This window comes from Stegostoma tigrinum, chromosome 4, assembly GCF_030684315.1.
Source record: "Stegostoma tigrinum isolate sSteTig4 chromosome 4, sSteTig4.hap1, whole genome shotgun sequence".
Taxonomy (NCBI): domain Eukaryota; kingdom Metazoa; phylum Chordata; class Chondrichthyes; order Orectolobiformes; family Stegostomatidae; genus Stegostoma; species Stegostoma tigrinum.
Window position 1 is genome coordinate 104,641,721 of NC_081357.1, and position 25,773 is coordinate 104,667,493.

A 25,773-nucleotide genomic window follows, 5' to 3' on the forward strand; every position below is an offset into this window, starting at 1 on the left:
ATTCAAAGAACAAAGAACAATACAGCACAGGGACAGGCTTTTTTGCCCATCAAGCCTGTGCCAATCCCTAGTCCCTATTTACATTACTACTTATTGCCCATACACAGTTTCTATCTCTGTTCATCTCCTGAATTCCTCGTCTCTTACTCTTGTAGCCATTTTGTTTATGTGGCGTGTTTTCTTGAATTTTTGGTCAATGGAGACCCCCAGAATGTTGATAGTCAGGAATTCAATGATGGTAACACCCTTGAATGTCAAATGGTGCTGTTAGCTTGTTCCTTATTGGTGATGGCCACAGCCTGGCATTAGTGTGGTGCGAATGCTACTTTCCCCTCATAAGTTTAATGTTGGCCTTTGTCACTATCTGATTGTCTGTTGTGAAAACATTTCTTGACACATACATGCACTGTATTAGTGAACCTATATCTGGAATACTGTACAGTTTTGTTCTCCTTACAAAAGGAAGGGCATAATTGCCCTGGAGGGAGGCAACAGAGATTCATTAGATTGGTTCTTGGGGAATCAAAGGATTGTACTATGAGGACTGGACTTGACAAGAAACTCTGGAATTTATAAAAGTGCAAGGAGGTCTGAATGAAATATGTAAATTTGTAGATGGACCTGGCAGTTAGAAGCCAAGAAGGAATCTCTCCTGCCTAGAGAAATTAAAATAAAACTGAGGCCACAGTCGAAGAATAAGGGATTAGATACTTAGGATAGTGATGAAGTGACATTTCTTTACTCAAAACTTTGTGCATGGAATTCTCTACCCAGAAAGCTGAAGATGCTCATTCAGGAGTATGATCAAGATGGATGTTAATAGATTTTCTGTGCAATGGAGAATGAGAATGATGCAAGAAGATAAGGGTGAGATGAAAGATCAGCCATAATTTAGTTGACTGGCAGAGCTGGGTCATAGGGCTAAATTGCACACTCTTCTTTCTATTTCTTGTGGGCTTCATATCCCAGCTCATATATTTTTAATAGTCAAAGCGATTAGGGTTTTAACCCTACCAGTACATGATAGCACAGTCAGTTCTGAATCAGAAGAGTCAACAAGTTGCATGTTTAAGCCCTACTCAAGACTCTTGCATAGAAAATATAGGGTGATCTTGCAGGTAGTACACAGCTGGATCCTGCCGAGTGAAATATTAAACTAAACAGAATGTCTGCTGACACCCCCAAAACATGCTCAGTGTGCAAGTTCAAAATGCAATACCTCTGCTCATTCAACCAGTGACATCAATTCACTCACATTTATTGCGATATTTTGAGCAGCCTGTGATTTTTTTTAACTGGCAAGGTATTTCACGAATTGTGTACATGCAGAACTTTCTGCATGTGCAATGTGAGCTGTTCAGTGATTTGAATAGATGCAGCCGAAACCAAAACCCCATGTTCTTTTGTGTAAATGTACAAAGATTCCAGAACACTATTTCAATGAACGGCAGGGGAGTTCTCTATGGTTCAATATTTGGCCAATGTTCTTCACTTATCCAACAGCCTAGTGAACAGATTATCTGATCATTATCACAGTGCTGTTTGTGGGACCTTGCTGTGCTGCTGTATTTTCTACATTAGAGAAGTAATTATATTTTAAATGTACATCACAGGCTGTCAAGTGCTTGAAAATGTGCTAGAGTTGTGAAATGTTGTCAGTACATAAATGGGAGTTTCCATTTAAAAATTATCCTATATATCCTTCAAAACTCTCAATGTGAGACAGTACAGCAAAAACAGAGCCACATAAAATGATTAAAAACATAGTTTGATAATAATTTCAACGTAATTGTTTTTAAATTGCCCTTTGGAGAATTATTCAACTCTGATTAAATTTAAAGCATATTTGATTTGATTTCTGCCTCTTATTCTAGTACAGAAATTCACAATTGTCCTCATTTACAACAGTAAATTGTATTAGCAAGTTACGGCATGTCAATTAGCTCACAATATGTATTTATATCATAATGAACACTAAGTGCTTTGGAAATTAGGTCATTGCTCTTCATCCTGTGTCTAATCTGCTTTCATAATGCTACCATTAACCTGATTGGGAGTTTCAAACTAGGTTTTTTAGGATGAGAAAGAGCTAGATTTTAACTTTTGTATAATCTGGAATATTGAACAGCCTCATCTCAAGTAGGACAATAGCCAACGAGATTTATGGTTTCCAAAGTGGAAGGAAAGAACAATAGACCGATCACACTAATTACATTCACATCATGAAGATGTCCAAGTTCATACTGTCCAATACTGAAAGGGATCTGAATCAGATACATGACTTAGGTAAGGAGAGAGGTTGGAATGCACAGGCCTCATCCTATTCTCAGCCATGGCTCACTTGGAAGCACTTTCGTCTCTAAGTCAGAAGATCATGAGTTCAAGTTAAACTCCATGGCTTGAGCACACAGGCAGAAGCAAAATGAAGATTGATGTTTCACTACAATACTGAGGGAACACTCCACCACCAACTTTCAGGTCAGATGTTGAACCAGGATCCTCCCTGCCCTTTTGAGGGAGATGTAAAATATGCTATGGCACTAATCTGGGGAAGGGCAGGGGATTTTACTGCTAGTGTCCTGGTCAATATTTATCCCTCAATCTATATCAGAGAAACAGAGTATCTGGTAATTAACATATTGTATTTTTTTAGGAATTTACTGCAAGCAATTTGGAGGCCACATTTTCAACTTTGTGACAGTGCCCATAATTCAAAGTAATCCATTGGCTGTAAAAGCACTTTATGCTACCTACCATTCATAAAAGGCTTTGTCTGAATTCAAGTCCTTATGCATTTGTTGAAATATAAAAAACAAACCACACAGTTGTTCATTATAGTTTTCCATTCCTTTCTACCCATAAGCACAGATAATTTGTAACAAGTCTTTTCTTAATTTTAAATTTTCTTGTGTATTTCAACCCTTTGATAAAGTATTAATGGATCAGTTTTGCAATTGTCTTGATAATATATCCACCACATAGCAATTCAATTCAACAAGTTCTGATTTTGAGGTAACCTGTACTCGTGACTTATACTTCCGTAACAATTGCATTACTCACTTCCAGTTCATCTCACATTCAATATATTTCCTATAACTAGGTAACCAGAACCTTACAGTGTAACAAAACTATTACAATACTTGCTGTAGATATTAGATTATACTATAATATCGTTATACTGGAAATTAGCTACAGCATTGAAGCCAAGGCATTTATCTAGCTATATATCTGCAGCGAGTATTGTTAATAGTTTTGTTACACTGTAAGGTTTTGGTTACCTAGTTATAGGAGATATATTGTATGTTTTTAATCCTAGGAGTGTATTCATACCTACCAAGCAGTGAAACGCCAAATTATCAAAACGCATCAAATTGTTTCCTCCAAATCAAAATATGTTATGAAAGGATTCAAAATGGTACATTACGTATGACCGATTTCTTTAGAAGATTTTACTATAATACAATTACTCAAATCAATTAATAACTAACCTCAAGTTCCTAGAGAAGGAATGAATAGCTGTATTAACCTGATTGATTTAATTATTCCTCTCTCTCCCTCATATCCCTTAGTTTTCCTCCTTACCTTAAGGTACTGTAGCTTCATCCTCGAATCCAATAAGGATTCTCAGAATATTGTGGTAACTCAGAATAATTCAGAACACAGGCAGGAAGCTGAGTAATTGACCAGACTATAACAGTATGCTGTAAGACATTGTGGAGTCTAATGGTCATTAAAGATATTCATATGAAGAACATTGTGATTTATATTCAAGCAAGAACTGTTTCTGAACACTGATGAGAGGAGAGACACAATGGCAAAGTTTTTTGACTTGTAACCATCAGGACAAATGCAAGAATACCAAATTTTACATGAACACAACAATTGCAAGTACAGGAGAAGACGTGACTGATTGGTTGTGCAAATTAGGTTTCAATGGCTGAGACATTGTTGTAGAGACATCGATTGGGAATTACAGGGTCCTGAGAACTTCAAAGATTTGATCATATTCCCCTTTTCATAGAGAATAAGTTCTTCTGTACGAATGCACATTGCTTCTAGGAAACATAAATGAGCTGTATTATGAGCTCAACCGATTATTCTAACTTCATCGATAGTGTAGCTATTTGTAAGTTCTGTATTACCAAACGGCTCTTCTCTTTGTCCTCAGCCTCAACTTTCCATGTTATGAACATCTGTAAGCAATTAGTATGCGTCATTCATTTCATGAATATTCTAATTTTAGTAGCATGATCAAAATTTGTGGATGAAATTTAGCGAAGTTTGGAATCATTTGCAAATAAACCTCATCTCAATGCAGGTCAACTGCTGAATGATTCATTGGTTTGAAGTGAATTAGGACTTAGAATTTCTAGCTTCATAGAGCAATAGATATCATTTTTCTGCAGATTAGAGTTTACACTACTTCTCAATTACAAAAATGACTTCACATCAGTGTCCAAGTCAGGCTTGTAAGTAAATGATGTTATGGAAAATATATGCTGGTTGAGCCTTTTGTCAAATTCTAGGCAACATTAGAAGCTTAATTTATAGACAGCAATTTTGCACAAAATCAGAGTTAAATCTGATGTGTTATGAAAGTGGATTTACTAAGAAACTCAGAGCTGCCACTTCTGAAGATAACTCCGGATTACAAAGTGGCAATGCCTTTCATTCTTCAGTTATGCCTCATAAAGTCATTAAAAAAGCAATGAACAGAGTCCTTTTCTCTGAATGTGCTGTGACTCCACTGGTAGACATAAGGAATCAGTTTTTTTTTCCTGTATAATGTATTTTTTTAAGCTGGACTGTTTCCACTCACACCTGTTCGAAACCACAATAGCAGGGTCTCACCTTTTATATTATTTTAAGGTCTGCAGCCGTAAGCATGATAAACTGTTCTGACAGAAATGCAACAATGCTAGAAAAGCAAATTCTGTTTCCAATATCAAGCTGACACCTGCTTTCAGCAACATGTGATAGTATGGACATTTTGACATCTAGCAAGCTAACAATTCTGGCAGCTTTCTCTCAGTCATCTCCAGAAACACATGTACAATTGAAAAGAAAACTTCAGACAATGAAAACTGTCATCAAAATTCAAATCCATGCTACAGTGATACAAATGTCAGAGACATTTTCAAGTGGTGATGGCATTTAAAAGACATCAATAAACTGCTGAAGCTCTTAGTAAATTCACTTTCATAAATGACCAACCTTCAACAATCTATAAGTTAACGCTTAAACATGACACGACGTATTAAACTTGATGCTATGGGAACATTTTTTCCAAAGTTCTCGTGCTTTCCAAAGTGTAATCTATTCTCCCCTCCTCTCCTGAAAGGGCAGGCCCACAACTGGGGGCAGATCCACTGAAATCAACAGCCTTCCAGAAACTCACCATTTCAGATAATCTGCATGTGTGAGCCCAGGCCGTGGATGTTGACAAATTAAAGAACCATGAAGGCAGAAATGTCAAGCCAAACTCTGCTCACTCATGCACTTTCAAGAAAAAGTCACTGAATAGATACTGGGAGCAGAAACACGGGCTGTTGATGCTAAATACCAGAGATAAAAAAAAATTAGCTTGAGTGAAGCTCTTCATTTACTTTCCCAGTCAGAGTTTTATTTCAACCCACACACCACAAACTCTAAGACTATTGAATATTTGTTCCCTTTATATGTACAAACATCAAGTCAAGCGTCTCATTATGTTCTCATAATTAACATATAACCACCATCTGCTCCCTAGTACCAGTAGTCTCAGGCATCCCTCCCAAACCCAGCAGATGACAAGAGTTGGCCATTCCACAGTTCAGAGTGCTAACGCAGACTGAAGCTTGTCTTTAACAACCTCAGAGTGCTTTACAGAATCTAAAACACTTTTAACTGTCAAAAGGTAGCAGTATTACATTGAAGTGAAATTTGTGATTGAAACCAAGATTACAAATTATTTGTATGCAATTGTGTCAGTGAAATGTTGAACTGCATGTTCACCTTTGAGGGGGCTTGAGGTTTGTAGTGCCAAATCACTCACTGGAGACATGAACAGAAGATCAAGCTAACATGTCAAAGTAGTAACATGGGACTGCTGCACTGCTGGAAATTCTACCTCTGACATGTGATGTTAAACTAATTAGTCCCAGTCTTCCCTTGCAGATAGATGTCAAAGATTCTATGAAACTACAAAGTGCAGGGTTCCTCTCCCTGGTGTCCTGGCTAAGATCGATCCCTTAACTAACATCACAGATGGACTGATTATCTGGCTGTGATCATAAAGCCACGAGAGTTTCTTTTGTGCAATTGACAGCTGTGCTTTTTTCACTGTTGTAACTGTGACAAATCTTCAGATCTCCTTGCTTGACTCAAATTTGTATTAAAACACCCTGGGATTGTGAAAGACACTATTATTTATTGTATTTATTTCTAACGAGAGAGGAGATTTTCCTGGCCTGTATCCACATGAACTGGATCACCCAGGCACAGCTAAGACTGGGAAATCAGATACCTGGGAATACATCCCTTCTCCATGCCTTCTTCCTTGATTTTCCATCTATTCATCCAGTGCCTTAAATACTGGACTGTTTTCTATATGATGTGCACTTTGAGCTGTCTGATTTTTCAATGTAGTTAATCCATGTGAAGGCAGACCAACAAATCTTCTTATTATGTGTTCAAACAATATCGTAAAAAACCGCTTTCATTGCAGCTGGATTGTTCTGCTTTTTTTAAATTTCAAAGCACCTTACAATTTTTTCATGATGTCACGTGAGTCACAGTCAATCACAAGAATAAAGTGATCCCTAAACATTTGCAGTTTCTGTCATAAAGGGGGAAATTTTAATCCCCGAGAAATTGCTTGCACTTGGCCTGGACACGAAACCAAAGGAGGGAGAATATAGTTCACAACCCCAACTTACTTCCAGTTTCAAAGGGTGGGAAGTGTTGGGCAGCCAGTATGTTCCAGGATGTGTGCAGACAATTTGAATATTTTGTTGAGGTTGTATGTCTGATATTTCATCATCAGTTTGAACTCAAGATTCCTATGTCATCACCATCTCCATTAGGCCTCTGACCTCCACATTCTATTCCATTCCCTAGACTCCTGATCTCCAATTCCCAACATCCCTCAAAGCCCCTGATGAGCAACTCCCACTGCCACAAAATCCCAACTTCAATGGCCTACTCCCAACTGGTCGCCATGAAATCACCATTAAATGTCCACATGGCCCAGCTGAATTCTCACTCAATTGAGCCCATGACATTACTGCATCTTTCACACTTTTGACACTCCTCACACACCTGCCCTATTGCCTGCAGAGAATTCACGACGGCGGTACAGTAGGACACTTCAGCTGGAGTTACTCTGCTCGCCAGTTCCTTTCCCTGTTTTCTTTCTTTTTTCCCCCCTTTGCTGCAGTTTTTATTACCCTCCCACCCCAATTTTTAGCTTCTTAAACTACCTACCTGGAGAGAATGGAGAATGATGCAGACAAGCACAGGAAGTGAGTTACAACTGGAACCTGGATCAAGAGCAGAGTTAGCACGGGCCAAGTCCTGGAAGCAAGTCATGGGCTGGAACCCAGAGTGGGAGATAAACGAGCGTGGGCAGCCGGGAGCATGAGTCCTGGAGGTAAATCCTGAATACAGGCCAATGCATAGAGGCAGCAAGGTCTCGTTTTCTGAAGCCCAGCGAGCACAAACTCAACTAGAGAAGACTATGGTAACAAAGTGATCAGAGATGAAGGGTCTAGGCCCGAAACGTCAGCTTTTGTGCTCCTGAGATGCTGCTTGGCCTGCTGTGTTCATCCAGCTTCACACTTTGTTATCGTGGATTCTCCAGCATCTGCAGTTCTCTTGATCACTGAGAGAAGACTATGTCTTGAGTACTTTAAAGATGCTTTTTTTTATCATTCTGGGCTTTTTAAATTCTATATTTCCATGCTAGTTTTTTAAAAAATTATTTCAATTCTGTAACAACGCTTACAGTACCTGTACCTGGGTACGCTGCACCTAAGATAACACTGAGAGGCAACATTACAAAATTGCTTTGCACTCATTCGAGTGCACATGACAATAAAGTCTATTCTAATCAATGAGATGTAAATGCTGCATCAAAGTCCTCTTCCGAACTAACTTAAAACAATGTTTCTCTTGCTTGAATCATCATCAGTGGTGTTTCTAACTGTAATTCAAAATTTATGTGTGTATATTGAAATTGTTTAGTCTTTTGTGCACAGGAAAGGTCCAAGTAAACTTGATCTGTTCCTTAATGGCTAGCAGAGAAAGCAGAAATATTTTGACACCAATATGTTGGATCTTTATCCAGGTAATGCATGTTTCTGATTATGCTTTCAAGTTATCGTATGGGTTAATTTAACTGGCTCAGGGCATTCATATCTTTCCTTTATTTTCACACTGCAGCACTCTAAATAATAAAGTAAGTTCTCCTCCTATTCATACAATACTGACATCCTTCTTTTGTTGTGTGGTCTTGTGTTTGAAACAGATGAGTTGAAGACAAGGCATGGTCAAGAGCTGTTCTGAGGAAGGGTCACTGGACCTGAAAGATTAACTCTGATCTTTTCTTCACAGATGCTGCCAGACCTGCTGAGCTTTTCCAGCAACTTCTGTTTTTATCAGGAGCTGCCTTCAGGCATAGTTATATTTTAGATACACATTTATTGCACATTAAAACCATTCCCAAAAATAGTAACATACGAAATACCAGGTTCCAAGCTTATTGTTACATTATTGAAAGACTAGTGTCTATATGTGTTTCTATCTATCTATCTAACGCACACACCTCTAACTAACTCCACCAATACTGTGCTTAGGCCCAGTACGGAGCAGCAACACAAGGATGCAGCTGACCACCAGCTTCTGAAGGACAACCACGAATGGGCAATAAATGTCAGTCTAACTGTGACCCTTGCATCCTGCATCAACATTAGGAATATCTTAATTGCTCCGAAGTAACATGAAAATATGACACAATATGTCTAAAGTGCACTCACAGGTCATGTGTCTATGTTCATTTCGGAAAAAAATTTCTCTATGGGATCTGTGGAAGATGTTGTAAAGAATACTTCTGCAATTTAAGAACAGATATCAAACAAATGGAATTGCCTGTTGTTATCATCCTTATTTTGACCTATTTTCTTTGTACATTTTAAATATTTAATCTTAAATACTAATTCATCTTCATTCTTTTTTTTATCTTATTGATGGTTTGTTTCCAAATGACGTTTTTACTTAACTGTGTTCTATGGTTCTACCGTGTTGACCGTACATATTGGAGATGGGAAATGACATTTCCTCAAAGAGATATCTCATTGATTTAAAGCTACTGACCCAGCTCCCATTGCATTTCTAACCCATAGCACTACTTGATTTTATGGGCTTAATATGGAACAAAATGCCTCATTCTTTTGGTTTTTACTATAAGTTTGAATTTTACATTTCCAAGGCTCTTCACACCCTCACCAAACTAACCCCCAAATTTCTAATTTTCCACTAAGTAATCTGCTTGCTACAGTTTACTCAAAGGAAATGGTGAGGGCTTTTCTTGTGTCCTCTTAAGTTGAACAACTGGCAAGGGGTTGCCAAACCATTATCACACTGTGTGGGCAAGTTATAAATTTGAAAGGTTTTTGATCAGAAATGTTAACTTTGCACACTTCTCCACAGATGCAACCTGACCTGCTGAGTGGTTCTAGCATTTCCTGTTTTTTTTGTACAAATTTATTCTGGATTTGTAAATTTAGAGATCGACTTTATGAAATGTCAATGAATGAACAGACTCCAACAAAATTGGTCTTGTAACTTCCAGGGTAATCTATTTATCATACTGTTTTCATGACAGATTTGCAGATTAAAATATCCTGCTTGGAATGGAGATGTTTCAACTTAAGGTCAATTGCTGCAGGACATGTTGGCTTCAGAGATAGGTCAACTGGGCAGTTTGGGAAAACAACCGTAATCTCAACAGTTTTGGGAAAAAACAGTAAAATAGTGAGTTCAGATTTATGTATATTGACTCCATGAACTATCAGCTAGAAATGAGAGGCCTGGCTTCGACAACTGCCAATGATATATGAAGGGATTTGTGTTCACTTGTTAATTCCAAACAGCTGCAATTTATCATCACATCACTCCAACACATTTGAAATCTGTGGAATGAATAGACGTTGATTAGTCTGTGATTAATGTTTGTTACATCAAATGGTTCTATTTATAACAGTGGTGCACATGTCAAATGATTACATACAGTTTGAGATCAAAATCAACAAGATTACACATTCCAATTGAGGTAAATTACAGGAAACCGAGTTTAAAAACATTCCATTTCTACCTGCAGGCTTCAAATTAGTCAGGAGTTCCAACAAGTATGTCAGAGTATTGCTTTTATGAAGAGGCTACCACTTCAATAAAAGTGTTTACATTCCTTGCTTTCTGCCCTATAGTGCAAATCTCCTGCAGCCATGTGAACTTTCAGCTCTGCAGTTTGTCCGCTTCAGGTCTCGCTCAACTTCAGTCCCACATCAAGGTACAATTAGGTCGCTCAGAGTAGGTGGGCAGTGTCCGGGCATTTCCCATCTTCATTGTCTGGTGAGAAATTCTTCCACCCTCAATTGTGTGACTCAGCCAAGTCTGAAAATCAAGCTCAGGCTCTAGCACTGAGACTGCTGACAGTTTTGTAAAGGAAGTCTACAGTTTTGCAACAAAAAAGCAGAAATTGCAAAGCAGGGGCAATTACTCCTGCATGACAGTTTAAGATCTAATTACTCTCCCTTGTGGCAAAATTTGTTTCTGCAGCAGAATCGGTCATAGAGATGAATACAATATCCCACCTAAGTCTGTGGTGGGTCTTTGGGGAACAGAATTTTGTTTCAGGTCTTACCCATTTCAAGCATGTCAGAGTAAAATCTTCACAGTCTGCAGTGTTTTCTTCTTTATTCTCAAAGATACATGTTTGGCTATCCTATGATGTGTGACCTTAGCCTATTGACACCCAGCAATAAAGGGTCATAATTATATCTCTTGAAGAATAGATATTTATTGACTTAATCCAACAGATATTGAACTAATCAAAATCAAGATAGGTATTGTGTGCACATTTGTTACTTCAGGTTAAAATTTAATTTAAGGGCAATGGTAGTTTAGTTGTCATGCCATTCTTTGAGTAGTGCATAAGCCCAGGGTAACACCATCGGCACATGGGTTCCTCTCCCACCTTGGCATCTGGTAGAATTATAATTTACTTCGTAAACTGATTCACAAGAAGCCTGGAATATAAAATTCATCTCACCAATGATTATCACGTGAATTATCCTTGATTGTTGCAAAAATACACCTGGTTGATTAATGTGCTTTGGGGAAGGAAATCTACCTTCCTTATCTGGTCTGGTTTACATGTGACTCCAGATTCACAGCAATGTCTTAACAAACCTGTGAAAGGGTAGTTGGGAGTGGGCAACACATGACATCCAGATCACATAAAAGAACTTTCAAAAACGTGAATCAGGAACTGAAATAAAAGAAAATTAATTCCCAATCACAACACAATTTTAATACTAAATGGACAATACTGGAAGCATTCAGCAACACTTGTGTGAGAAAAATAATGGATGAGGGCAATTTTACCTGAGTCTGGGAATCAAGTGCAACACTGTTTCTACATTCAATTTTCTCAAATACTGCTTCAGTGTAAGACTAGCAATTGACTCATTTTGTAAGTTTCCCAGTGAAAACTGAAGAAAAGAGTATTTGAGTACCTGGATCACAAATTTGAGATGAAGATCATGGTTTATTTGGCAGCAGTGCCTTTGCACTTTAGAAAATTGAACAAATCACAGCAAACACCGCAAAGCACTGGAGAAGTACCGTCAACATTCCATTCTCAAATTGTTCCAAATTTGGTGACAAGAAATGCAATTCAGCAGCAACTCCGTCTCCCAAACCAATGTGCCCAGCTTCAAGGTAGTGATCACACAGTTCCGTTGTAAGAGTCATGTCACTCATGTGCCTGACAGAGGACTCCCAATACAACTACTCAGCCCAGAACTCAGTCATGGTGGGAGGCTCCTAGGAGGATAGTGGAAATGCTTTGGTAATATTCTCAAAGCATCCCTAGAAGATTTATTGCCCCTGTCAATTGGTACGACCAACATAATTGGAAAATGTTTACTGATGAAGACACTGAACATACAGGTCTTTGTCAGGAACATGCAGAGGCCGAGTTGAGGTATTGGTGAGAAGGTATAAACTTCCAAACAAATCATATACCCAATCTTCCAAGCACCACCTGCCCCCTATGTGGCAGAATCTGGAAGCTGCAAAGAGCAATATCAGCCTTTCACAACCCATCAACTAAAGTGAAAACAAATTAATCTCAATCCTAATGGCTTACACAAAAAGAAAGTTGTCTCATGAGTTAAGTTAAAATTACTCCCATTGTTTCCAGTGCTGTCCTTTCATCAGTACTGGCATTATTATAAAATAACAAAGCCTTGGAAAAAAGGACGGGCCAACATAATTAATGAAGATTTCTGATGTAGTGAGGAAGGGCCTAGGCCCAAAACATCAGCTTTCCTGCTCCTCTGATGCTGCTTGGCCTGCTGTGTTCATGCAGCTCTACACCTTGTTATCTCAGAAAAAGCTCAGCAGGTCTGGCAGCATCTGCACAGAGAAATCAGAAATAGTGTTTTGGGTTGAGTGGTCCTTCCTCAGAATGTGGTCAGACGAAGAAATGTTGATGTTAGGTAAAAGTTTGTAGTAATAGGACAAGGTGAAGAATTGTGTTACAGTGGAGAAGTAAGCAAGCATGGAAACTGTGGCAAAGCAAAAAAGGCTTTCAAATGATCAGGCAATGTGGACCTATCAACTCGTTCCAAACCCTCACAGGCTCCAGGGTTAGGTCCAAATCGACATCACTGGAGCAAGGGACAAGTCTGTTCTTGGTGCCAATTCTCGGATTTCCCTATGAAATCTCATTGCTACCGCATCAAAAGGGATTGGCACAGACCATTGATCTCTTCTTCAGGACACGATCTGTCCCATGGATAGCTGTTACCAGAATCACAATTCATAACTCATCTGCTCCATCTCCAGTCTTCACCCTCCTGCCCCACCAACCAATTCGAATTCTTTTATTGGGTTTTCCTTTAAATTATTTGGTTGTTGTTATGACTTACTGGGGCAGCGCACTGAAAATTGAGGGTACTATTCTCACAAGTGAACGATGTGGATTTTATCTTCATCTGACAACACAGTGTGGAGCTGGGGGAACGCAGCAAGTCAGGCAGCACCAGAGGAGCAAGAAATTTGATATTTCGGGTCAGGACCCTTCTTTAGAAGGACCCTTCAGAAGGATGCTTCTTTCGAAGAAACAGCAACTTTCCTGCTCCTCTGATGCTGCCTGGTCTGCTGTGTTCCTCCAGCTCCACACTGTGTTGCCTTTGACTCCAGCATCTGCAGTTCTTGCTGTCTCTCATCTTCATCTGTGCATTTTTTCCGACATCACTAAAATTGATACATCAGCCTGTCTCATTAATTTGTGCAACGCTTAACAACTTCCAACTTTCAAACTCACGCCAGAATGAAAGGATATTAACTGGGAATGAATAAGCGTTGAATATACTTGAGCTTAACTTAATGGTGTCAGGTTGGCAAGCTCTAAGTTAAAGTGGAGAGGTACTTGGAGCACTTGATATACACCATGTAAATCATCATTTACTTCATAGTCTGTACCATAAGTTCTAACACAACTGTACCCAAAGTTCATGAAAATGAAACCATTTAAATCCAAATGACTGTGCACTTGTGACAAAAAAAATGAAATCTGCTCTTTCATAATTCAACAGTTCACTGTCGAGCGGCTAGGACACTTTCGCTCATATGCCTATATTTTAATTCATCAGTAATCTAGGCCAGGTTTTACATTTGCCACTTGAATGCATAGGGTACAGGTATTGATCTTAGCAAGGACATTCTGGTACAATCTGATTTCTCAGTGGGGAAGAACTGTCAGACACCACCATAGGTAATCACTGTGCTAGCACATCATATAAAGCAGTATTGCCCACTTACTGCGGTTGACCTTATAACTTTACATTCCAGAGTTGCCATCTCCCAAATGAACTTGGTTAAGCCTTTTAGGTATGAAGTGTCTTGTACAACAAGGAGAGCTATTAGAATGGTACCAGTGTTGAGCAACTTCAGTAACATGTACAGACTAGAAAGGTCTGTGACCAGAAAAGTTTAAAGGAAGATTTAATCGGAGTATTTAAAATTGTAAATTATTTTAAGAGCTTAAATAAACAGAGAGAGGCAGGAAGGTGTGTAAACAAAGGAATTTAGTAAAAAGAATTGGCAAAAGCTCACAGCACGGAGACTGCAACAATTCAGAAAGGCAGCTCACCACCAACTTCTCAAGGGCAACTTGGGACAGGCAATATATGCTGGCCAGCCAGTGATGGTCACATCTTACAAGTAGAAAACAAGAAATGCTGGGGCAATGGGAGCATAAGAGGAGGAGTTTATTTTCGTTTGGCAAGTTTGAAATTCTGTTCAACTGAACAAGTTTGTATGATCAGGAATATATTTCCTGAAAAGATGCTGGAAATAGATTCAACAGTAACTTTCAAAAGGGCATTGGATTTTTACTCAGGCAGGGGTGGCACAGTGGCTCAGTAGCTAGAACTGCTGCCTCACAGCACCTGGAACCCAGCTTCAATTCTACCCTCGGGTGACTGTCCATGTACAGTTTGCATATTCTCCCTACGTCCGTGTGGCTTTTCTTCCACAGTCCAAAGATGTGCAGGTTAGGTGCATTGGCCATGCTAAATTGCTCATACTATCCAGGGGTTTGCAAACTAGGTGGATTAGCCATGATAAATGCAGGGTTATAGGGATGGGTCTGGATATGATGATCTTTAGAGAATCGGCATGTACGCAATGGGCCGAATGGCCTGCTTCCATACTGTAGGGATTCTACGAATATACATTGAGCAGGGGAACAAAATTAACTGGCCGACTATTCCAGGGAATAAACATGGTGGACCAAGCAATTTCCTTACGTGACATATAATACGACATTTCTAGTTCTTACCAAGAAAAAAATGGTGCCTAATTGATAACAGTAATTAATACACTGGTAGATTGGCAAAATATGTGCAGGAAGAGATGCCCTACGAATTATAATTTGCTAAGAGCTAATAAATAAATTAGACCGCTCTGACATTAGATTTGTGTAGACGTTATCTTAATATTATTAGCTTATAATTTTCTGAAGTTGCCTATTAAATTGAAATTTAAGTATAATAATTAATAGAATGAATACACTTTTAAAAATTTGATGAACATTAATAATCATCAATTGACTTCTCCGGCACAGAACATGGAGGTATGGAGCTTCTTGACAAAAAAAATTAAATTGTTTTTCTTGATTTTTATGGTAGCGCATCACAGATTCAAGTGAACACCAAACAAAATTGGTGAGGAGAAGCAAAACAACGAGGCAGGCTGGTCAGTGCGGTCAAGGTAGAGTAGCTAATTTTTTTTTGTTTATTCAATAATGGGATGAGGGCGTCGCTGGCCAGGCAGCATTTACTGCCCATCCCTAATTGCCCAGAGGGCATTTAAGAGTCAACGACATTGCTGTGGGTCTGAAGTCACATGTAAAGGACACAGTGAACCATGTGGATTTTTCCGACAATCAGCAATGACATCATGGTCAGCATTAGACTCTTAATTCAGTTTTTTTTTGTGTGGGGCCAAGCCATTTCTGATGTAGTTAGAATCCAGTGGAAACACTAAAAATACAAAAGTTCTGAGGACATTCTTTTCTAACATGGAGGCAAACTTCATGCTCTCTGTTGTTGCTCCAAAGTTTATTGTCTCACCTCCCCTTGCCTGGGCAGAAATATATGCACCACATGTCCATCTGACTCTGCTGCAGCATTCAGCACAGTGGTGGGATTCTGCTTCATCTTGCATAGGGCCCTAAATATCCCTGACAAATAGCTTCTAATAACACTGGGAATGCGATGGTAGCAGCTGTTCCTACTTAGCTACTGCTGGCACTCTCACATCCCTTCAATCCCAACTCAAGGGAGCCCAGAACCAAAAGAAAATTGAAGCTAATTCTCAAATAAACCTTTGCTGAACCAAGCACTTCTTTTTAAGCCATCTATTAAAAGCTGGATGTGGCAGCATGTTGGGTGAGTGATAATGGGAACTGCAGATGCTAGAGAATCCAAGATAGTAAAATATGAGGCTGGATAAACACAGCAGGCCAAGCAGCATCTCAGGAGCACAAAAGCTGACGTTTCGGGCCTAGACCCTTCATCAGAGAGGGCGATGGGGTGAGAGTTCTGGAATAAATAGGGAGAGATGGGGAGGCGGACCAAAGATGGAGAGAAAAGAAATATAGGTGGAGAGGAGAGTGTAGGTGGGGAGGTAGGGAGGGGATAGGTCAGTCCAGGGAAGATGGACAGGTCAAGGAGGTGGGATGAGGTTAGTAGGTAGGAGATGGAGGTGCGGCTTGGGGTGGGAGGAAGGGATGGGTGAGAGGAAGAACAGGTTAGGGAGGCAGAGACAGGTTGGACTGATTTTGGGATGCAGTGGGTGGAGGGGAAGAGCTGGGCTGGTTGTGTGGTGCAGTGGGGGGAGGGGACGAACTGGGCTGGTTTTGGGATGCGGTGGGGGAAGGGGAGATTTTGAAGCTGGTGAAGTCCACATGGATACCATTGGGCTGCAGGGTTCCCAAGCGGAATATGAGTTGCTGTTCCTGCAACCTTCGGGTGGCATCATTGTGGCACTGCAGGAGGCCCATGATGGACATGTCATCTACCACGCCCTCCACCTCCTCCAGGACTTCCAATTCCCTGGCCCCCAACACCTCATTTTCACCATGGACGTCCAGTCCCTGTACACCTGTATTCCGCATGCAGATGGCCTCAAGGCCCTCCGCTTCTTCCTGACCCGCAGGCCCGACCAGTCTCCCTCCACCGACACCCTCATCCGCCTAGCCGCACTCGTCCTCACCCTCAAAAACTTCTCTTTCGATTGCTCGCACTTCCTACAGACAAAGGGGGTGGACATGGGCACCCGCATGGGCCCCAGCTATGAAGGCCTCTTTGTAGGCTACGTGGAACAGTCCCTCTTCCGCACCTACACAGGCCCCAAAACCCACCTCTTCCTCCGTTACATTGATGACTGTGTCGGCGCCGCCTCTTGCTCCCCAGAGGTGCTCGAACAGTTCATCCACTTCACCAACACCTTCCACCCCAACCTTCAGTTCACCTGGGCCATCTCCAGCACATCCCTCACCTTCCTGGACCTCTCAGTCTCTATCTCAGGCAGCCAGCTTGTAACTGATGTCCATTTCAAGCCCACCGACTCCCACAGCTACCTAGATTACACCTCCTCCCACCCACCCTCCTGCAAAAATTCCATCCCCTATTCCCAATTCCTCCGCCTCTGCCGCATCTGCTCCCAGGATGAGGCATTCCACTCCCACACATCCCAGATGTCCAAGTTCTTCAAGGACCGCAACTTTCCCCCCACAGTGGTTGAGAACGCCCTTGACCACGTCTCTCGCATTTCCCACAACACATCCCTCACACCCCACCCCCACCACAACCGCCCAAAGAGGATCCCACTCGTTCTCACACACCACCCCACCAACCTCCGGATACAACGCATCATCCTCCGACACTTCCGCCATCTACAATCCGACCCCACCACCCAAGACATTTTTCCATCCCCACCCTTGTCTGCTTTCCGGAGAGACCACTCTCTGCGTGACTCCCTTGTTCGCTCCACACTGCCCTCCAACCCCACCACAACCGGCACCTTCCCCTGCAACCGCAGGAAATGATACACTTGCCCCCACACCTCCTCCCTCACCACTATCCCAGGCCCCAAGATGACTTTCCATATTAAGCAGAGGTTCACCTGCACATCTGCCAATGTGGTATACTGCATCCATTGTACCCGGTGTTGCTTCCTCTACATTGGGGAAACCAAGCGGAGACTTGGGGACTGCTTTGCAGAACACTGCCGCTCGGTTCGCAATAAACAACTGCACCTCCCAGTCACAAACCATTTCCACTCCCCCTCCCATTCTTTAGATGACAAGTCCATCATGGGCCTCCTGCAGTGCCACAATGATGCCACCCGAAGGTTGCAGGAACAGCAACTCATATTCCGCTTAGGAACCCTGCAGCCCAATGGTATCAATGTGGACTTCACCAGCTTCAAAATCTCCCCTTCCCCCACCGCATCCCAAAACCAGCCCAGTTCGTCCCCTCCCCCCACTGCACCACACAACCAGCCCAGCTCTTCCCCTCCACCCACTGCATCCCAAAATCAGTCCAACCTGTCTCTGCCTCCCTAACCTGTTCTTCCTCTCACCCATCCCTTCCTCCCACCCCAAGCCGCACCTCCATCTTCTACCTACTAACCTCATCCCACCTCCTTGACCTGTCCGTCTTCCCTGAACTGACCTATCCCCTCCCTATCTCCCCACCTATACTCTCCTCTCCACCTATATTTCTTTTCTCTCCATCTTTGGTCCGCCTCCCCCTCTCTCCCTATATATTCCAGAACCCTCACCCCATCCCCCTCTCTGATGAAGGGTCTAGGCCCGAAACGTCAGCTTTTGTGCTCCTGAGATGCTGCTGGGCCTTCTGTGTTCATCCAGCCTCACATTTTATTATCGTGGTAACATGTTCACAGGCTTTAAGTATCTTGCTGGTTTATTAACAGTCTGTGACCCTTATTTTGCTGGCTGTCTCCTGGATGCAACCCGATAGTATGTTGGTACCCTGTTGTTCTGCTTTCTTCAGCAACGTTGAACTGCTCTGTTATCAGCCCCTGCCAGTTCACAAATGCCCATGTTTTCCGTGGAGGTAGAATCTGCAGGCAGCTGCCCCTTCAGTGCTCACTTGACAAATGCTACCACTGTCTTAGAAATATTTCCATCAACCCATTCCTACAGCGAAAGCTACACAGGCAGGGACAGGCTCCATGACATTGATTTCACTGTTCTTTATCAATGTTCTTCACACATCTGAAGGCAGGCCTAGACTTTGCACTCAGTGTGACTGTGATGGCTACAGGAAGACATTTTAGTTTTAGTAAAGGAAGGCAGAATTTTCAAAGCAGGGTGGCCATCAGAAATTGATATTAAAACAAGCAATAAAAACTTAATCAAAAAGGAAAAATCTTGAGGAATTAAAGAGTGTTCCTCGTGGCCTTTACATTGTACTCTGTGAGACCACAGAAGACGTGTGCTGCCCCTCAAGAAACATTCAGATGTGTACTGTGGTCTGAAACATAAGAAAGCAGTATTGAACAAAAGTATTATATTGTGCATCAAGGATTTACTTAAAACGGGACTTTTTTTTGAAAAGCAGCATCATTAAAAATGTTGTGGCAGCTCATAGATCAAATGTGACATTGAGGAAAAAGGAAAAGAAAAACAGTAAGTTTGGGGTCTGGCAAAATAAAAGTTACATGCAATGTCTGTTGGTCAGTGAAAACTATTTCTGTAGTAAAACAGCCAGGGAATATGTACAAGTATCTCTCATTAAGAAACACTAGATTTCCCAAGTGTTTGGTCCTTCTCAAGAAATTATTAACAAAATTGTTAATATAAAAATTGTAATCATAAAGGCCAGACTGTTTGCAATAAAATAACAATGCCCTGCAGTGCCATAAAAGAAATAGAAAAATATTCATTACATACCCTGCGAGGAGTACTGTTGTCAATAAAACAAAGCCAACAATACCGATTAGAAAAGATGTTGAATAAATTTGACAACACGTGTAAATTTCTAGTAGGGCATCATATTGAACTTTTTCTCGAAATTTTGCAAACTCCTTTGTCAAAGAGAATATCATTGCATTGATGAGGGCGTGCTGATTCTGGGCGATTGAACTAAAGGGAAGTTGACAGAAACAAGCCTATCTGGGGAACTGGCAAAAAGCAGATTGGGAAGTGACAATAACACAAATCAGAAACATAGATAGTGTTGATGTGAACTAGATATGTATAATGTAATATTGAACATAGAACTGGAAGATCATTGTACAAAATGAAGACACCACAAGTAGCTATTAAGCTGATCATGAGTCAGTCAACTTGCAAAACGATGGAAAAAGAATCTCTATATTTATTTCTTTTGCACATGCTTTTCTTTCACTCAGTCAGTGAAATGCCACAAAGCTAATAAAATGTGAGGCTGGATGAACACAGCAGGCCAAGCAGCATCTCAGGAGCACAAAAGCTGACGGTTCGGGCCCGGACCCCCCATCAGAGAGCCCGAAACGTCAGCTTTTGTGCTCCTGAGATGCTGCTTGGCCTGCTGTGTTCATCCAGCCTCACATTTTATTATCTTGGAATTCTCCAGCATCTGCAGTTCCCATTATCTCTGAAATGCCACAAAGCATTGTTATTCTGATTTTCCACAATATATTCATCTCTTCAACATTCAATCACCTTTCTAAATATTACGCAGAATGAAAGTGATTCGTATAGATATGCATTAACTTTTGAATCGCTTGTTCCAGTTACTTAAGAAGTACAGAATTTTTAGATTAGATCAAAGTGTTTTTTTAATTGTTCAGAGATGTGCTTCCTTGAATTAGCAAACAGGAGCAGAAGTAGGCCAGTCAGATCTTCGAGCCTCCTCTGTCATTCAATATGATCAAGGCTGATCAACTAACTCAGTACCCTGTTTCAGCTTTCTCCTGACACCCTTTTATTCCTTTAGTGCTAAGATCTTTTGCTAACTCCTTGAAAGCATTCAATGTTTTGGTCTCAACTGCTTTCCGTGGTAGACAATTCCACAGGCTCACCACTTTCTGGGTGAAGAAATTACTCCTCACCTCAATTCTAAATGGCCTACCCTGTACCCTCAGACTGTTACCCCTGGTCCTGGACTCGCCGGGCATCAGGAACATCCTTGCAGTGTTTACCCAGCCTAGTCCTGTCTGAATTTCATAGAAACCTCTCATTCTTCTGAAGTTCTAGATCAAATATAGCCTTAATGATTTCAATTTCTCTTCATAAATCAGTCCTGAATCAGTCTGGTAAACCTCCATGGCACTGCCTCCATAGCCAGAACTTCACTTCTCAAATAAGATCAAACTGCAGACAATACTCCAGGTGTTGTCTCACCAAGACCCTGTACATGCAGCAAGGCGTCTCTGCTCCAGTACTCAACTGTCCTCATATCTCTGTCGACTGTCTTGTGTAATGGTCTGTGGCATACCCTGAAGCATTCAAGTGATAAAGAGAGGCTTGCGAATAATGGCTTTTCCACCAGAACAGAGATAATCTGACTAGATAAATGCCTCCGAAGTTTCAAAACATTGTAATATAATACTGACTGATAAGATTTTAATAAAAAAGCATGCATTTAGGACAAGCACTAAAATAATTACAAGGTGAGGTCAAAAATAAAATGACTTCACAAAAAAATGGTTAGAGTATGGAATTCATTGTCATTAACCTTTGATGCAGTAGAGATTATAATTTTCTTTCAAAACGGAAACAAGTTCCTTCAAAGTGGATGGAGTTCTTTAAAAATGATTAAATGTGCAGCACAAGCAATCATGAGAGCTTTAAAAATGTCATTGAAGTGGAGATAAACACCAAGAAGGATGTTTTTGGACCAAATGCTCTGTTTGTGTATTGCAATATTCAATAGTTTGTCTGTTTTCACAGGAGAATAAGCATCATAATGTTTTAATTATATGTTTTTACACGAGTTTGAAACACAAGGTCATGATTTTGAAACCCACAATAGTGACTTCAGTCTTGGAAAGTTTTGTGCAGTGAACGATATTAAATCAGCTGCATGATGATACCGTTATTTGGGAATTATAAATATAAACACCAAAGTGTTCATTAATTGTTCATTAGGTACATGTTGCTTTTCCTTCAAGTCAAAGAGCAATGTCCTTGGTTAATTGACAAATTCAGGAGGCATAGTTTGATGTGTTTTCAACAAGGCAATAGGCAAATTCCATCGAAGTTCCAATATTCGGATGTCCAAGAGGTTATGGATGGAACTTTCAAATATTATCTAAAACAGATTCATGTTGAACAAACTTCTATTTTTTGAAAAAAAGACTCTCTCCAGTTCTCAAGGAGGATGTTTGACCCAATGGAGATTTGTCACTGGTATATGTTATTTTTCCTATGGTACCATTAGTAATCATAAAATAGTCGTACTGAGTTCCAAATACGTTTGTCAGGTGTTTAGGTCTGTTTAGATCATAGTCTGTGTTCAAGAGCTATCAATACAAAGCCAGGTCAATGTCTAAATGTTAAATAATATTACATTCCCATAAATACCAAAAGAACTGCACCTGATTTAAGTCAGAAATAAAAACAGAAGTTGCTGGAAAATCTCAGCAGATCTGGCAGCGTCTGAGAAGAGAAATCAGATTTAATGTTTCAGGTTTGGTGACCCTTCTTCAGAACATCCTTTATGTTGTGGAAGGGTCACTGGACCTGAAACAGTAACTCTGATTTCTCTTCACAGACGCTGCCAGACTTGCTGAGCTTTTCCAGCAACTTCTGTTTGTGTTACATTCCCATAATCCTGGTCAAAATCCACTTCCATCAAAAGAACTAAAATAACTCTGATTAACTAACCAGTTAGCTCAGCAGTGTTTGCATGCATCTCTGCAGGTACAATCTGGTAGTTGTTGGCTCAGAAATTCGATAGCACCCATTCTTGATGCCTCACCTGCACCATGTTAACAGGTTGTGCCCAAATGGATAGATTCAAGAGGCCAAGATTTTGGGCCTTGGATCGTATAGTCATCTAGATTGCAGAGTAATAGGATCACACAAGTGTTCATTCACCAACATGCAGTTAAGTGATTGGCTGTGGTCTTGGGCAGTTCAATGGGGGCCCAGGAGCGCAATCAAAGCAAGATTAAAGAGGTTGGAACAGAATATTCTGCATGTCTTCAATAAGATTTCCTTTAACTTTTCTTAGTACTGGCTGGGCTACAAACCCCTCTGGGCATGATGTTTTTGTCTACAGTCAGCATAATGAAGTCACTGAACTGTCACCATGTTAACAAAAACCTATGTACACCAACAGGCAACACATTCCAGATTGCTGCTTATTTACACAACTCCTGCTCTTCCTTTCTCTCTCTCCTGGAGGGCACTATTCAAGTTCCATCTTTCATTGGCCCTAACCAAACTCTCCTCCATGCAGATTACACTTCTCTTCTCAGATATCCGAATGCACCTCTCTTCTGACTAGTCTCATTCTCCATCTCCATTTATATATCTCAGTCCAATCGTCTCAACGTACTCTTCTTTACAAATTTCTCCTTTTACCTGTGCTAATACATCCCATTCTAATTTTCCTCTCACATGCCACATTCCAGCTCTTTACTCACTGGTTGCAGTTTCACTTCTTCTCACACAACGTCTTCTATCTCCGCTCATACCTGTTCCGTTCCCCTCACCTCACAGTTGAGGTGTCAAACCCCTTTTGTAAACATATGTTCTCAGGAGCACAGATCAAATGTGAAAGGAGTAGGGAGGATGCACATGAATTGAAAGTTTGATTTTGATAATGAACTGCTTTAAAAATCCATTAATCTCACCAAATACTGGAATAATCTGAGCTCTTATCCATTATCTATTGACCTAGGCATCATCTATGCACCTGCTTGTTGATGTACATGGCTCTTACAACATTGAAGGCATTGACTGTGCTTAGATATAAGTCCCATAACTCCTTTTCTTATGGCACTGTGAAAATGGGCTGCAGCATTTCAAGAAGGCAGCTCACTATCACCTTCACATAGACAAATAGGGATGGGCAACAATGTTGGCCCAGACAATAATGTCCACAACCTATGAAAAGAATTTTTAAAAAGATTCCATGTATCAGATCAATAACTCATCTGCATCATAAATCTGGCCATCAGAAAAATTAGGTTCTCATTGAGAATAAACCCATAGACTCCTGTCCAGACTGAGTGTCTTTATTTGACCTTGATAGGACTTATCCACCAGGTTTGTAACCTTTGATTGCAATGATTCAAGTTGAGCCTTCCAACCATACAGTGCTGCTGAATGGGAAGGACTCCCCAGTTTTATTATAATCCAAGACTGATACACAGAGGCTCTGCAAACCCATCACTTTTACTTAGCGCAGACTCTCCCTTCCCTTTTCAGGCCATTTGGTCATCAGGGAATTTTCCAATACCTTTTGCCTTTCCACAATCCTTCACCAATCAACCTGGAATGCTGTCATCCTTTGAGGAGCGATCTCTCTTTGGGCACCAAGACCTTGTCCTACTTCTCTCCTCCCTCACTTCTTGCTGAGTGCTGCTAACTTCCAGACACAACTTCCTCTCTGCCTCTCCAACCACGTTCGTGATTGCTACTCCTCCAATTGAAGATTGCACTTTCACCCTGACTAAGCTTTTCTCTCTTTTGCCCTCACTGCCTCTGTCATCAGAGGTTCTTTCTCTCTCTCTCTCTCTTGCACCCACTATTATCTCAATCAAGGTTTCCTGTCTCCCACACTCACTGCTCCTCCTCCCAATAGAGGCCTCCTTCTTCCTGCAAATACCATCCTTCCAATCAAATATTCCTTCTCTCCTTCGACTGTTGCTCCACCAAATACAGCAAGCTGTTCTGGAGTTGTCACATTTGATGCTTACCAACACAATCTCCAATGTTCGGACAATAGACAATAGACAATAGGTGTAGGGGTAGGCCATTTGGCCCTTCGAGCCAGCACCACCATTCATTATGATCATGGCTGATCATACACAATCAGTATCCTGTTCGGAGTTCACTATTGGGAGCTGTTTCACATATTATACAGCTGGGGAAAGTTTCTAATACATTCGCTTCTAAAGTAAATTGTTGCATGAAACATAAGGATACAACTTCATAAGGTACTATGTAATTCCAAGTATTACATTATATTCAGCCAACTGATTCTGTTTCTCAGATACGCATCTCCACAAGGGCAGAAGGTACAGCTTCCAAGATTGGAGTTCCAGATCTGTTGACAGAAGCTGTTTTTCTCTGTTGATTGAAAAGAAAGTTTTGAAAAATCCAAATCAAAACTGGAACAAATAATCCAAGATCTCATGAGCCTCAAGTGTTTCTGGCTCGAGACGTCCCTGGCAGAAAACAGACTGAAATTCTGGAAAGAGTCGAATTTTGAAATAAATAAGTAAGCAGGATGATTCCCACAACAAGGACAAGTGAAGCTGATCGTGCAAAATGCTTGTTCCACACTTTCTCACGTCATTTGCTTCACAGAATGATTGGCCATTCAATATTGTTTGGATAAATCATTATCACATTGTTCAATGACTGTCCTTAATGAAGCAAATTCCTTTGGAGTAATGGAATTATTGCTTACAACAAATGGTTTAAGTTGACAGTGATTTCTCTCAGTATTACATTTGTTTACGATCACAGCTGTGTTATTTATGTTCAACTTTCAGTCTAGGGACTGTTTTTAGGCACTGCTTATAAGTTTGCTGAATTCACTTCTACCATTAATAATAAGGTATAGAGCTGGATGAGCACTGCAGGACAAGCAGCACCAGAGGAGCAGAAAAGCTGGACGTTTCGGGCCGAAATCATGATTTCCATCATGACTTCATCAATGATTTCTGAAAAAGAAACCATTTCTGAAGAAGGGTCTTGGCCCAAAACGTCAAACTTTCCTGCTCCTATAATGTTGTTTGGTCTGCTGTGTT

The 25,773-nt window shown here is 40.7% G+C and overlaps 1 protein-coding gene across 1 annotated transcript in view; it reads right to left on the minus strand.

The window, feature by feature from the left end:
* The window catches only part of LOC125452488 (CUB and sushi domain-containing protein 1-like), a 2,230,063-nt gene that overhangs the window by 1,937,528 nt on the left and 266,762 nt on the right, over nucleotides 1-25,773 (minus strand). The window lies entirely within an intron of this gene.